At 41.4% G+C, this 16635-nt stretch overlaps 1 protein-coding gene across 3 annotated transcripts in view; it reads left to right on the plus strand.

Annotated features, from left to right (window-relative positions):
- The window catches only part of NOX4 (NADPH oxidase 4), a 183726-nt gene that overhangs the window by 66132 nt on the left and 100959 nt on the right, over positions 1–16635 (plus strand). The gene's annotated exons all lie outside the window — the stretch shown is intronic.

The following is a 16635-nucleotide window of genomic DNA, read 5'->3' on the forward strand; positions in this document are numbered from 1 at the left end:
AGCACACGTTGCAAGAAGCAAATCTCCAGAGAGGGGGGAGACAGATAGGGTTTTTCAGTCAATGTTAATAATTCATTTATATTCAAATGCAGTGCTACATATTTTCAGCTGAGTACAAATATCTAGTTGATAGATTAGAGATGGTAAAGTAACTTTCTCTTATGTACAATGCGTTCAATACTAAAGTAGGGTGATAGTAACAACCTATAGGATAGGTACATCACTGTCAGTTAGCCAAAATGGTCAGGGATGCAGCCCCATGCACTGGGAGTCTGTAAGTTTATAACTGCCAGATGCTGGGACTGGATGAGAGAGGATGGATCACTCAACTATTGCCTTGTTATGTTCATTCCCTTGGAATCATCTGGCACTGGCCCCTGTCAGAAGAAAGGATACTGGGCTAGATGGACCATTGGTAAGACCAAGTATGGCCGTTCTTATGTTCTCATCCAACACCATATATACTGCTTTCAATATGCTTTCAAATCAAATTGCAATTTTGTTGTTAGCTCTGATTTTTATTGCCCTGGATATATTTCAGGAAAACTTCAATTACATTAGAGTAGATGCCGGTTTGGGGGTGGTTTATTGCATAATAAGAACTTTTAAAATATCTAGACTTGTAATACTCTTCTCTGTTCAACCTAGGTAGGGGACAGAAGTTTCCAGGTGTCTTTCTAGGTCATTGTTCTGCCTTGAGCTCATTCTTCGCTTAGAAAGATTTTTTCACTGCAATATAATGCTAGACATGGGACTAGGCTTAAGGGGTATGTAGGCAGTATCTTGACTCAGTAATATTTTTCCTTGCTCTGGTATGAACTACTTGTAGTTGCTAAGCATTAATGATTTCTGTGTGAGCAGTTTTAACATCGTTTCTTATTCTTTTACATCAGCATAATCATCATCAATATCAATATCATCATCAATCATCATCATCATCTCCTCTTGTCATTTTATAATGTGCATAGTGCTTAATAGACAAGTAAAAGTGATAGACCTGGGAGTTTACAATACCAATATTGGGCACAACACAGCAAACAATGTTAGTAGACAAAGGCTGCAGGGAAGGGGAGTATAGATACAGAAGGAGGGTATGCATCTTTATTGGTTCCACTTTTTTAAACAAGGCTTAATATATTTCTGCTTGGATTAGTGGCTGGCATTAAGGCGGGGGTGGAAGTCCATACCTGTTCCCTTTGAAGCCTCTAGCAAAACTCCCATGTCTCCATTGCAGCCAGAGTATATTCTAGGTCCCAGTATACCCGGTAAGCTAAATGCAATGGTGTTTTATAACCATGTGCAGTAATTGTGCAATATAGTAGCGTATGTCCTAGCAGAAGGAATAAAGTCTGAAAATAGTATGTGGATTTGGAGAGGCAAAATTTATATCACAACCACTGGTTCAGAGCTGCTCCCCTCTCTGTCCCTGTTGTGGGTGCTGTCTTACCCTCCAAGCTGGATCGGCACTCAAAGGCTTCAGTGCCACTTATGTAGCCTGTTGAAATCACTTGGATCTGTGCAGTCATTGGTCCCGTGAAGCTTTCTCCATCCTGCCCCAGGGACTGAAATTGAAACATTTTGCTACTTGACAACACATTTTTCTTTTCCAGTTAGAAATTCCATTCATTTTTATGAAGATTCTTTTCTTTCATTTTGTCTTGCTAAAATTTTCAAATTTCTATATGGGAGAAGAAGAGGCTGCACAGCCCAGCAGTTTCTTCTGTGAATTCCCAGGTAGCTAACAATAGAGGAGAAGTAGCACCATTCTTGAACAGGGTACATCCTCCTCCCCATTGGCGCTCAGCTACTTTTGTGCATTTTTGTCAATATGCTTTCTTTTACTCGATTTAAGAATATGTATTTCCCCGGGGCCCTTTCAGAGCATTGAGCAGTCACTCCCAAAAGTGCTGTTTGTTGTGGCATTCAAATAAGATGCTTACATTGTTCTACTCGGACCCCTGTGTGCCCTGTTTCCTTACTTTAGATGAGTATTTTCTATCCCTTTTCACATCAAAAACCCAGTGAAGTAAAACAGAATAAACATGGATTCTTTCCTGTATTGCAGCCTATTTGCCAAGGCTTCTGAATTCCCACAGGATCTTGTACAGAGCTCATTGAAGTCAATGAGAATCTTTCCTCTGACTTCAAGGGCCTTGAGGCTCAGTATGCGCTTTAAGAGGGGGGTTGTCTAAGAAAGGTAATAAGAATGTTCAAGACATTTTATTAGGGGTTTTTTTTTGGCAAGGATATTTGTCAAAAATATTGTATATTGCTTACTTTTAATTAGGATATGAGATGTTCCTTTCTGTGTGCTGCACATATTAATCTTGTGAGTCCTGTATTTGTATGTAAATACGTATTTTTGTCCAAAATTTTCAAAAGGGTCTAGTGATTTTCCATGTTGGGATGCTCAATGTGAAATTCCTTAAAGGGACCTGATTTTCAGTGTGCTGATACAATGCTATTAAAATCAGGTTCATTTAAGGTGCTGCAAATTGGGAACCTCAGAGTTGAAATAGTCAAAATATAAATTGAGACTTTAGTCTCCAGAACATCTCTCTACATTTGTTAATTGTGAAACAGTTTCTCTGTGATTGGGAGGGTGGAATTTATGTACTCTGTTATGCAGTTTAATTCTTAATGCCTGCAGCCATCTCTTAAGGGTCTTCAATAATGGTATTTGTTTCAAACACAATAGTGCTGGCTGTCCAAATGTCCAGTTCAGTTTTCCAAAGCATTGCTTTCACTTTTTTTGGTACAGTAGGATCAAAGTTCTCCTGTTTTTTCTACCCTCCCAAAAATATTACACATTTATGGGGCTGATCCTCTCATTTACACCCGTTTTAAAATGGCTTAACCTCACTGTTGTCAGCAAAGTCTTTCCTGATTTTAACTATGCAAGTGAGAGGAGAATCAGGGCCAATAGTTTATGTGGAGAATTTCGTAAACATCTTTGTCTTCTATTCCTTTCAAGCTCCGTTCTATCTATGCCTTCCATTCAAGGGTATTGAATTTCCTCATTTTATAGATACTTAACCACAATGATGATTATTTGCTAGCAGCCTAAAACCACAGTATTAGTAAATTATGGTTGCACATGTTTCCTTTTTACTGATGAATGACTTCAGAAGAAGGATTCCCATTTAAAATATTAATTGCAGTATTAGAAGAGAAGTAACTTTTTATGTTACATTGGCAGCACTTTTATTCTTGGCACATTGTGCTTGGCTTTTTGCATTGAAGCATGCTGCCTTACATTATTCAAATGTAAAGAGCTGTAGAAGATACAGGATCTTTTCATGTGGTCTCAGTTAAATCCACCAAGAAATCAAAGCAAACCACAATCTTTGACAAGTTATAATATATATGTTGGCTAATAAAAAAACTTGCCTCTATCCTAAATATCATTAAGTTTACTGTATGGGGTAGCTATGCTATTTTAACTATGTTGACTTACTTGTGGAGATGAGAGGTAGCTTTATTTTACAGGGCTAAACCAATGTGTATCATTTTGGTATGGCTTTGCATAGAATGTTGACTGGGTTAAGCCGTTATCCCGCACCAGAATTAGTGACTTGAATTAGAATTAGAGAAAGGAGTGATGCTGCTACCTGGGTTTAAACATCTTCTTAGAATATTGATATCAGAGGGGTAGCTGTGTTAGTCTGAATCTGCATAAACAACGAGAAGTCCTGTGGCACCTTAGGGTATGTCTAGACTACAGGCTTTTGTCGACAGAGGCTTTGTCAATAGATACTGTCGACAAAGCTTCTGTCAACAAAGAGCGTCTAGACCACATCCAGTTCTGTCAACAAAGCAAGACGCAAAGGACAATGTAGATGCAATAACGCCTTCTGTCAACAGAACTCTGTCGACAAAAGGCGTTATTCCTCATAGAATGAGGTTTACCACCATCGACAAAACTGCCGAGTTCTGTTGATGTTATGTCGGTAGTGTAGATGCAGGTATAGTTTTGTCGACAAAAGTCTACTTTTGTCGACAAAACCCTGTAGTCTAGACACACCCTTATAGACTAACAGATGAATCTGACAAAGTGGGTCTTTGCCCACGAAAGCGTATGCTCCAATAAAGCTGTTAGTCTATCAGAATATTGAGGTATTTTTACTGCTCAGCTCTAAAATCCAAACCAGTACTAGGGATGTGAACCTGTAACCGTGTACATGGTTAATCGATGAACCTTCACAGTTACTGGGGGTCTACAGTCTATGTATAAGATTTCCAAAGGGATCCACACCTCCATTTGAAAAGTTTTAGGTGGCTGCAAATGAAAAATGTTGAAAACCACTGTATTCACGTGAAGCAAATCACTAGGGCTGTGTCCAGACTCAGGGGTTTTTTCGGGAAAAGTAGCCTTTTTCCGAAAAAACTTCACCTGCGTCTAGACTGCAGCCGCATTCTTTCGAAATTAAATCGAAAGAACGCGGCTTTTCTTTCGACGGCGGTAAACCTCATTTCACGAGGAAGAACGCCTTCTTTCGAAAGTGCTTCTTTCGAAAGAAGGCGTTCTTGAATGTAAATAGGGCTTCTTCGAAAGAGAGCATCCAGACTCACTGGGTGCTTTCTTTCAAAAAAGCGGCTTGCTCTTTCGAAAGTTCCGCGTGCAGTCTAGACGCTCTCTTTCGAAAGAGGCTTGCAGTCTAGACATAGCCTAGGGTAGTATTTGCAGTTAAAAGCCTTTAGGCCAGGGGTTGGCAACTTTTCAAAGAAGAGTCATATGTTTTTGTCTTTAACCAAAATATTTTGAGAGCTGCATCACACACAAAGCTACTTGTACATGTGCATAAAGATAGCAGGTATGCAGTAGATGACAAATTCTGACAAATATGTAACTCCTCACTTAAAGTTTTAGTAAGTTGTATACCTGAAAAAAATGCCACTTTAAGTGAAACAATGTTTAGCAAATCCAATTTCCTCAAAAGTTAAATGAAAATGGGGGGAGTTGGGTCCAGGATTTTTTCCAGAAGACAAAAGGCAGTATATATCATAGAATCATAGAATAATAGGACTGGAAGGGACCTCAAGAGGTCATCGAGTCCAGCTCCCTGCCCTCAAGGCAGGACCAAGCTCCGTCTACACCATCCCTGACAGATGTCTATCTAACCTGTTCTTAAATATCTCTTACATATATATATATACACACACACACACACACACACACACACACACACACACACACACACACACACACACACACACACACACAGTATAAGGTTTAAACTATTTTAAAATACTGTACACAGCAATATGATTGTGAAGTTTTGTTGAGGTGATGGAGTCATAGGGTGGAATATTTCCCAGGGAAAGTTTTGCTACTAAATGATGAGTTAGCACTTGGCTGAGCCTTCAAGAGTTAACATGTTAACTTAGCCTCACACTTTAGGGGCAGCATGGACACTATAGAGGCAAAGAGGGAGGAAACATAAAAGATGCACACCAGTGACTGTAATCATTTCCATGCAGAATCCAAACATGATGATGAACCCACACTGTCCAGCTGGAAGGAATTGCACAGTGCCAAGAGAGGGGTGTGTGTGAGTGTGAGTGAGAGAGCGCGTCAGAGAAGTGCATTGCTCCTTTAAGAATGTTGAGCCCACTTCAGGTACTCTGCCCTTGTAAATAGACCAGGAAGTCCAGACACAGAACTCTGTAGCTGTGATGTCCTGTGTTGTAGAGATGAGGTATAGTGTGGGGGATTGATGGGGGGCATCCTCACACTGTCACCCCATTTCCTTCCCTCCTGCCCCTGCATAGCAAGCAGGAGACTCCTGAGAGCAGCTCCAAGACAGAGGTCAGGAGCAGCACAGCAATGTGAGGAGGAGCAGCTGGACTGCAGCTGCCCACTGCATACCTTGCAGGGAACTTAGGGGAGCTGACGGGTTCCAGCCCCACACAAGGACAGGCAGCTTTTCCAGAAAATACTGCAAATAGTGGACAAAGTGGGCAGCCAAATGATGATCTATGGGAGCATTGCACAACTGTAAATGAACATGTGCTTTAATAGATAAGCAATATAAGAATGAAATAATGTTCTCCATAGCAATCTTAAGTGAGGAGTTACTGTAAACAAAACAGGTGATGGAATAAACTGTATCTATTTAGGTCTCCCACCTCCCCCCGATCCATTCCCAGTAATATTTAATGAATTGATTATTATCTTTATGCTAAGTTATGTTTAAAGTTGATTTGTGCAGGAGGGATCTGGGTAGGGGTTTTGGATGTGGGATGTGGGATGAAGTGCAGGCTCTAGTCAGGAGGTGCTTACAGTAGACAACTCCCGGCCCACCGCACAGCAGGGCTCAGAAAGGCTTCTGGAAGTGGTTGGCTGCTGCCCTTGAAGGGAGGCGGGCAGCAGCAATGTTCCCTCTAACTTTTTCCATCCACATGCAGAATAAATATTGTGTGTGCACACGTGAATGTACACCACCAATAGAAACACATGCTGCCAGCTGTGGGCGCTGTGAGTCTTCTGCTAATCAGCTGAGCAGCATCTGAATCTCTCCTATGTGGCCGCCCAAGCGTGGAGCTTACAGGGAACACTGGGCAGCAAGTCTCTGTGGGCTGTCCATGCCTGCAAGCACTGCTTCCACAATTCTCATGGGTGGGTTCCCGGGCTATGTACTAGCAGCCCACTACTTCTGGTAATGGCATGGGGCCATGTGCAGGCAGCCTGCCTGAGACCTGCTGCATCACTGGACTTTTAGCAGCCCACGAGGGGGCAGCCAAAGAGCCGCATGCTGCTCCGGAACGGTAGTTTGATGACCCTTGCTTTAGACCTTGCCTTTTTAAAATGACACTGTTTCAGTCTGAGCAAAAAAATTGAGGGACCCACTTAAAGCTGAGTTCTTTATTCATAAACGATGTTGGCTAGATCCAATCCATGGCTCACTGCATGTACCAGGATTTCTTTTATATTATGTAGACTTGTGTCCATAGGCAATAAGACATGTTTGTATATACAAATATTCAAAATGTCAACACAAAATTCAAACATGTATGAGCAGAGGTAGTTACTAAACATTGTTGGATTAGACATTTAGTTTCCATTCTCATGAGCTTGTCTTCTGCATTCTGATCTTCACTTATTTTTACTTCCCACTTTGACTCAGAAATGTCTGAGTTCTGGGTTTAAAAAAACATGACAAATTTAACTTAGGCAATGTGTGGGTTGAGAATGAGCACTCAGAAGCTTTTGAGTACATGCCTGATGCCTTGTTGCAGGGATCTTAATGAATGAAAATGTGGACATTATTTAAATGAATGTCAACAAGAATGTGGAAGCAAATGATTCCAGTTGCGTTAGTGAGGTAGATTTTATTTTACAAGGCCATGGATTGCATTATTGTTGTCTTGTAAATGTGCTCCAAAGTTCATTAAATTCAGTGGGAAGTCTGCCATTGACTTCAGTGGAATTTTAACAGTCCCTCAATGCACTTTGATTCTCAGTATCTTTCAGGCATTTAATACAGTACAGTAGTATGCAAAGAACAAAACTGGGAAACATTGGAGATGTGTATAGATACTGTATGGTAAACTCAGGAAACAAATTCTGTACAATAGGAAAAGCCCAAGGACTAGATTCAGAGATACCCAAAATTCCTAAGTTGTTGGTAGTTTGCCTGCATTAAAAAAGTAGGTAAGAACCTAAGGAAGTATCCTAATGCTATCAGATTAATACAAGAGAAAACCAAATCTAAAAGTGATAGGTTTTCAGTGAGCTTCATTAAGTTCCTAATCCTTTTGCACATGGTAAACTTGGCTTTATGAGATGATCTACAGAACACTAAGGGAGATGCAGATATTATGAAGCATGTTGCTGGCAAACTAATACAAGTCCCAGGGGCTTGTCTGCTTTTCATACAAATAGGAAATCTACAACTGTCTGGAAAAGAATTTAAGTACGGCAAAAATAGCGTTGATTAACCTATTTGTTGCTCATTGTGTACTGCCTTACATCCATTTGCTTTTTTTTTAGCTGAATCATTTTTTATGCTACAAAGACATTCTAAATACATCTCTACTTTCATTCAAACATATGGAGTAAAATTTTGGTCCCACTGAACTAAAAGGAACACTGAAATTGGCAGGATCACAACATCACACTCAAACTCCATCTAGTCCCATATTCAGTCTCTGATAATGGCTAGTACCAGGTGCTGTATAAAAAGGCACAAGAAACTCATGGTAGGTAGTTAGGGATAATTTGTTCCACTTTTGTCTCATCCTGATCTCTCCTCATTAGAGGTTGCCGTAAACCATGAAGCATGAGATTTAATATCCAAAACTTTTGTTTTCATTAAATATAGAACTGGGGAAGATTTTTAAAAGGAACAGGATATTTAAATTGATATTAAGATCTGGATAATCTTGATATTAATATAAATATCCTATTCCTTTTAAAATCTTGCTCAGTTCTTGGACTCAACAACTTTCTCTGGCTGTGAATCCTACTGTTTAATGGCACATTCTGTCAAGAAGTACCTCCTTGTATTGATTTTGAACTTACCACCTTTTAAGTTCATTGAAACTATTCTGTGAGTTTAGCTGTTGACTTCATTGGTGCCAAGATTTCACCATGGACCCTTTCCCAACATTATATTTTTCTGGAAACTTGTTAAATTTTCTAGAAAATTTGAGTTTTCTGGTAACTCTTTCATTATGAAATGCCCTTCCCTAATGGTTAATGCTGTATAGAGGAATGCATATTTATGAAGTGGAGAAATATCCAGTCAATTTATCTAAACAAAAAAGAAAATTAAACCCATAGACTTATACTTTATATACTTACAAATGTTTACCTATAACTGTTACAAGTACTGAGATTTTTTTAGAATTTGCTACATAGTCATTGGGATTTTCTTTTGTCGATAGCACTTACTTTGCCAGGACAACATTGTTTCCATGTTTGTGAGTTCTAAAAATGTTTGCTGTGCATAGACCTTTTAGCTCTGAACCTCACAGGCATTGTAGGGTAAAGGAGAGCAAAAGAAATACCTAACTAATGAAGTTGAGGGTTTAGAGGTGTTTTTTAATTGGAATAAGACTATACTGTCTTTTAGATGGTATAAAGGGTAAGAGGCAGATAATGGCATTTAATTGATGCTTCATGTTGGGGTGAGGCAAATTTTGGTAGCACGTTGAGGTGATGCAAAGTTGTGTCACTCCAACCAAAACTCCTGCCCCTACTCACTATCACATGGAGCAAAAGAGAATACTGCCCCCTGCATCACCTTTCAGCAAGGTGCATCATGAACTTCACAAAACTGCCATGGTCCTAAGTTCAATGCACGGGTGCTGGAAGATGTTAGTGCCTGTGATGTCAAGGAGGTCAAACAAGATGAACTGCTGGATCCTTCTGTGCTTAAACTCCATGAGTGGCTTTCATTCTGTCCTGCCCTGCCCCTTTTAGGATGGCTTGTGCTCTGGGCAGTATCAGTAACAAGTAGTCCCTATACTCTTAAGTGCAGAGACTATACTTGTACCAGACTCTGAGCACAGGCTGCTCCCTGTTCACACTCCCCTCCACTGCCTCCTTGGACATCTATGCATTGACCAGCCATACTCTGGTTCACAGCTTGGAAAATGAAAATACCTATGTATGGTGCTTTGAACTCTGATTTCACTATCTCTTATTACTCTGTGTTTCACTGTACAAGGATTCAGTTTCATGCCTCACTATGACAACTTCTGAGCTTTGAAGGAGACATGGCATTTTGACCACTTATCTTGGCAGTTGAATTAAATAGGTTTCTCGGTCAATTAACATTTAGAAGTATTTGTAAGCCATGCACTGGGGGAAGGGGAAAATTAGAGGTGAGAGAACCTAGCAAAATATTTCCAAAAGTGGACTCAGAAAATCATCCCCTAGAGGTCTCAGCCCGGGGTGACAAGCATCTCTGACCCTCTGACCTCCAGAGTTTCGGTTGCTTAGCACCTCTGAACATTGGTCTCTGTGTGTCTCAGGTTGGACAGCTAAAAAGATATTCAGAATTAGAGGCCATTTTGGAAGTGTTGGTCTTTTGACATTTCTAAGACATATACAACTGTTGTACATTGGCATTCGCCTCCAGAAAAAAAAGATGGAAAAAATTGGACAAGTTCAGACTTAAAAATGAGGGGCAGATTTTAACAGTGAAGATGACTTAATCAATAAAAGAATTACAGAGAGATGTGGTGAAGTCTCCATTATATGGAGTCTTAATTCAAGACTTGGATATCTTTTGAAAAGTGCAAACAGAATGCAGATATTATGGAGTGAGGTTCTATGATTGTGTTATACAGGAGGTAGGACAACATTATGATGCTCAGTCCTGCCTTGAGTGCAGAGAACAGGATTCGAAAACCTCTCAAGGTCACTTCCAGTTCTAGGACTGTATAATCGTGCTGGTCCCTTCTGGTCTTAATATGTAGAATCTGGACACCATTAGTGGCTTTATTTTAGGGTATTTTCCTTCACTAGGTGGATTAATGTTTGGGGTCAGAAATAGGACAAGGGCGTGGAAAGTGTAAAAACTGTTTGGAACATGTTGCTGCTGTTGAATAACTCTGAGGGAGAGACAGGACGGGTGAGATAATGTCTTTGACTGGACTACCTTCTCTTCATGAAAGAGACAAGTTTTAGAGCTATATAGAGCTCTGTGAGAGGCAGCCCTTCTGTGAGTGCTGTGGCTGCCGCAGAGTGCTGTTAGATTTAAAGACACACATAGGATTTTCCCATGTACAACCAAATTATAATGTCTGCAGACACTTCTCAGTTAAAGTCAGTCACTCGTAAGGCCAAGTTTCCAACATGGAGAGAGTTTAAACGAAGCCAAATTTGCCAAGTAGCCCCCAATAGAAATAAATGGAGCCGCCTTGAATACTCTTCACATACAGCCCATTTTTTCAGACATAAACGTGGTATTTTTTAAACCCTTACAAGAACCTTTTTTTTCCTGACATCTGTCTTTTAAACTGTGTGATTCATTAGTTGAAACTGGAGTATCCTGATTTAACATGACTCACTTGCCATAAGACTTGCTGATCTGCATTGGCTGTATTCTTTCTACAGCATGACTGTATTTGTCAGCATTCTTCCTTGTTGTTTTCTAATCTCTGGGTAAATTGTTTTGGGGATGTTTAGATCAGTTTTCAGTGAAGACCAGACAGGCTATGGCTCACTCAGCTTAGGAAGCTTGAATTCTTTCTGCAGCTGATTGGCAAAGTTGAAAATCCACCCCCACCACCTCCGGGAGGATAAAACATTCTAGCTCAGTTGGGCTTCGTTCTGTCATTTTCCTAAATACATTAACTCTTAAGTGCTTTTCTGCCTGAGTTGCATAACTGATCTAGCTGGTTCCAGATCACAAACTCAGATACTGCAGCGAAGGCGTGCAACAGAACAGCTTTTATCCTTGGAGGCAATCACTGTGACAGTGAACTAGTTACAAGAGTGCAGAGTGGTCACAGTGTCTGCCAGGATGTCTGCAAATTCCATCTTAGAATCATGTTGTGGCTCTTTCCTAAAGCAAAATAGCTTCTTAGAAAGAATTTCTCTCTGCTTGTTCATTTGTGTGAATCAGCTCTGTCATGACCCTCCATTAAGCTGTCAAAATGGGCACATGGCTCTTTTTCATTCCTTTGCCAGCCACAGCATGCATACTGATGGTCATTGCCAATAAACAGCTAGTCCTGTTCCCACTTCTGCCTGTGTGGAGGGGCCCTGGGCAGTAGATTCTCAGTAGCTCCATTTCATGAGGGGGGCATAATGCCAGGGGCCTCTTCATGAGGTGCATGGATCCAGCTTAGCTAGGGATTCTTGCACATCCCTTTATGGTGGATGGTTTGGTGTGGTCTGAGATCTAGATCATGTGGCTAGTCATTTTTGCTGGATGTACTGGGGCTGTGGAAACCAGTCTGTTCCATAGGCTGGTGTTGATTCTGTGTAGTGTGCCACAAAGATTCTTTTCTTCCTCCCATCCTTGCTATTCCCATTCCCATTGCCAAGCCAAATGACATGTGGTAATCCAGGAAAAAGATTTCTCTCCAAATGGAGAAATTGTTTGGTTTAGTGAGTAAGACTCTGGACTGGAATTTAGGAGGCCAGTCCTCGAGGCCAGGCTCTGCTACTATCTTGCCATATCTCCTCTGATATCTTACAAAGATGAACTTTATAGAGCGTCTGGTGCATCCACCAGCCAGTGACTCCTTCACGGTAATATAGCCAGAAACATATGCCAAAGACTGCCAAATCCATAGTGAACCACCACAGGGAGCAAAATTCATGGGCAGGGGCCAGCTAGTGAACATGCTCCTGGTTGTAAGGAGAGTTCTAGGCTGGGAATGGGTACCCGAGAACCTTAAATACAGTAGGTTATATAATTTACAGGCCCTTTTCCTTTTCCTTGCTGTTGTGCTTGTACACAAAGGGGACCAGAGTCCTCATTGCTCTGCAGCTTGTGTAGTCACTTAGGGTATGTCTACACTGCCACCCTAGTTCGAACTAGGGAGGCTAATGTAGGCATTCGAACTTGCAAATGAAGCCCGGGATTTAAATATCCCGGGCTTTATTTGCATGTCCCCGGGCACCGCCATTTTTAAATGCCCCGTAGTTTGAACTACCTGCCTGCGGCTACACGTGGCACGGACTAGGTAGTTCGCATTAAAGCTCCTAATTCAAATTAACATTATTCCTCCTGCAAGGAGGTTTAAAGGTAGTTCGAATTAGGAGCTTTAATGCAAACTACCTAGTCCGTGCCGCATGTAGCCTCAGGCAGGTAGTTCGAACTACGGGGCATTTAAAAATGGTGGCGCCCGGGAGCATGCAAATGAAGCCCGGAATATTTAAATCCCGGGCTTCATTTGCAAGTTCGAATGCCTACATTAGCCTCCCTAGTTCGAACTAGGGTGACAGTGTAGACATACCCTCACATTGCTGAACATCTACAGATGAAAATTTTAGCAAAAATTGCTGGAAGACCTTAGAACATATCAAATATTCCACTTTGTGAGACATGCATGTTGAGTCTGAGGACTCAGGATGTTAAGTATTGACTAACTGACTAATTGAATAATTGATGCATTTTGCATTGACCATTTGATTAGTCGATAGGGTGCCTCCGTCTTTAAAGTGTAGCAACAGCCTTAGGGCTGTTGTACACCTAAAAGGCGAAAGCACCGCATGGAGCCCAGGGTCAGCAGGGGACTCCCCCCAATCCCAGGCTCCATGCGGCACTGCCACTTTGAAATGCTGCGAGGAGCCTGATGCTGGACTCCCTGCAGCATTTCAAAGTGGCAGCGTCACACTGAGCCCGGGTTCAGCTGTGGAGTCCCCAGCTGATCCCAGGCTCTACGCGACGCTGCCACTTTGAAATGATGTGTGCAGCCTGGGGACAGCCCAGCTTGACCCGGGCTGCATGCAGCTTTTCAAAGCAGCAGTGCCTCGTGGAGCCTGGGGTCTGGCCCCAGGCTTCAAGTGGTGCTGCCGCTTTGAAGTACCCCCTCTTCTTCCACTCCTCCCTTGCTGCCTTTATCTAATAGAGGCAGCAAGGGCAGGGGGAAGCGACTAGTCAACTGAGGACAGAATAAGATGGGAATAGCTTCATGTAATCTGGACAGTTTATTTGCAACAGTAAATTTGCAGAATTCCTCTATCATTTTAATTAGGTGGGTACATCAAGTAAGGTACATTTACAGCTCTTTTAGGTAGAGAAATATTCCATTTTATGTTGTCCACAGTCTTGCCTTGCTATTACGCTTCTACAGTATAGTTAGGAAATAACCCTACCTTTTCAAATTGGTAATCTATTATACTCTTGTAGAAAGACTGAAATGCTGTTCTTAAAACAGCATGTATGTCCTAGAAGTGGATAAACCTAACAAGTCTTATAGTCACTGTCTTCTACGTTTCTTGGAGAAGAAATTTTATTGTCTTTGATCAGAGCTTCAAAGAGCACACCATGTATTCCTCAAGTCACTCACATACTCTTAGGCTACGTCTAGACTTCATGCCTTTTTCGACAGGCTTTGTCTACAGATACTGTCGACAAAGCCTCTGTTGAAAAAGAGTGTCTAGACTACGATCAGTATTGTCGAAAAAGCAAGCCGCTTTTTCAAAAGAGAGTCTAGATTCTCTCCTTCCATGCAATAGTTCCTTTTCTCGAAAGAGTACTTTCGAAAAAAGGAGTTATTCCTCGTGAAATTAGGTTTACCACTGTCGACAAAACTGCTGCATTCTGTCGACTTACTGTTAACAGAACGCCGCGGTAGTGTAGACGCAGGAATAGTTTTGTCAACAAAAGCCAACATTTGTTGACAAAACCCTATAGTCTAGACACACCCTTAATTTGTCTGAAGGTCATGCACATACTCTTAGTCCCAGTTTAGGAAAGCACTTAAATTTGTGCTTAACTTTAGGAATGTTCTTAAGTTCCTTTAATTTCAGTGCAACTTAATCACGTGTAAATTTAAGCATATGCTTCAGTGTTGTCCAGAATAGACTTGTTTTCCTGAGTCAGGGATTAGTGGTACTCTGGTTTGGAGTATAGGTTTACATTTTAGATTTTTGGGCATGTGTTCATTTAGTGCAGTTGTGTGCAGAGACCTGAAACTGGCATGTGTTCTTTAGACATGCCAAGACTTGCATGTTTTCATGCCTACCCTTTGAATGACAGGATGGCTGCAGTTGGCTTGGGTCAGCTGACTTGTGCTTGGGGCTAGAAATTGCTATGTAGATGCTGGGCTCCAGCCTTAGGCCATATGCCCACATGACAGTTTTTCATCCTGGGAACCTGAGACTTGGGCAAGCTGCAAGGTTTTTGTTTTTATCCCTGTCTAGACATACTCTCAGGAGCTGGATATGGAATGATTGTTTTATAAAAAAAAACCTTCGCAATTGAGTGATGTGGTATTTTTGTCTTTTATCATGTTTGTGTCTGAGTTCTCACTTGAGAGTATAGTGATTGTCTGGTTTCATCCACCTAGTTGCTATTGGGGGCAGTTGATGTCCTGAATGAGCTAACCACATGTTGCGGTAAGCATGTGTAGGACCCCTTGACCTGGAAAAGTGGGTTGCTCTGGGAGCTATTGATCATTGTAAGTGGAGTAGAGATATGTCTGCAGGCTTTGTGTCTGTTCTGACAGAGGGTAGTGCTGTTTGGTGTTGGTGAGTCTTGTTCTGTGAAGAGCATACTTATGATGTACATCAGTCTCTAATGTCCACCCAAGTACTAATTTTCTGGGAAATGCCACAGTTCTCAAGTTTAGCTGATTTCAGAGGAACTGAACATGTGAATCTACTATTTATAGAAGAAAAATATGACCAGGGCTTTAAAAACTATATGATGACGAGTCTGTTTTCTCTATAAAGATTTAATAGCGCCATACGATTTTCTAGAACCCTCCAAGGGATCCTTAGGCCTGTCGTGTCAGAATATACTTCTTAAACGGTGAGAAGAAATAAACCCTGATATTACAGGATTATTGTTTAGAGTAGTGCAGAAGGGACTTATTTACACAAGTCATGTAAAGGACAGTGGATTTGAACCTGCACCCACCTGAGCCAAGGGGAGTTTTGGCATTAACACAAATGGAGGGAAAGGTTTTAGCAGGAGATGAAGGAGAAAGTCTTTTTTTAAAATTTGATGGGCATTGACAGTGATGGGGCAGTGTTGAGGAGTTGCTTCTTGTCTGTGGCCCCTCCGTTAAAAGCGAAAATGTATCTTTCTTCAATGTTTGTTTTTAAAAATACTTTTCAAAATCTGGTTGGGCACTTCTTCATTCCTCTATAAATCCATTCTCTGTGATGGCTGAGCTGTGGGCAGGCGGTTGACACCTCCGTGGGCACTGGGCTTTGGATTCCTTGGCAGTTGTGCTGTGGTGCCAGGCACAAACTTGTCTTGCAGACAACGTGCTGAACTAGATTCTCAGACATCTGGATTGAGCAAATCACTCCATCTACCTGGTTAGAGAAATTTCCCTGCAGAGCAAAGATCCAGCACGAAACCCGCCTCAAGAGTGAAGTTCTGCATAGATTTTGTACTGGAGACCTGCTCTCAAACTGGGGCAGCTGCTGGATTGGTGCTTCAGGAAAGCTTCAGTAGGGGTAGACTAGGTGAGGAACTACAAACTTTACCTTTGAATGGATGAAATGGCCCCATTATTCTGTGTTACTGATTGCAGTCCATTGGTTTTCTGGCCAGTATTGGCAGGCAAACACACCCTGAATGGCAAGTAGGTGAGTGTTTGTTTGAATGCTTCCGCCTGCATTCCAGCACTATGAGTGTGAACATAGCTAACAACATAGCAGACTGTGAAGAACTTCAAAAAGATCTCACCAAATTAAGTGACTGGGCAACAAAATGGCAAATGAAATGTAATGTGGATAAATGTAAAGTAATGCACATTGGAAAAAATAACCCCAACTATATATATAATATGATGGGGGCTAATTTAGCTACAAACTATTCAGGAAAGAAATCTTGGAGTCATTGTGGATAGTTCTCTGAAGATGTCCACACAGTGTGCAGTGGCGGTCAAAAAAGTAAACAGGATGTTAGGAACCATTAAAAAAGGGATAGAGAATAAGACAGAGAATATCTTATTGCCCTTATATAAATCCATGGTACGCCCACATCTTGA

The sequence above is a fragment of the Pelodiscus sinensis genome, chromosome 1, assembly GCF_052426305.1.
Source record: "Pelodiscus sinensis isolate ZL-2025 chromosome 1, ASM5242630v1, whole genome shotgun sequence".
In the NCBI taxonomy this organism is placed as follows: domain Eukaryota; kingdom Metazoa; phylum Chordata; order Testudines; family Trionychidae; genus Pelodiscus; species Pelodiscus sinensis.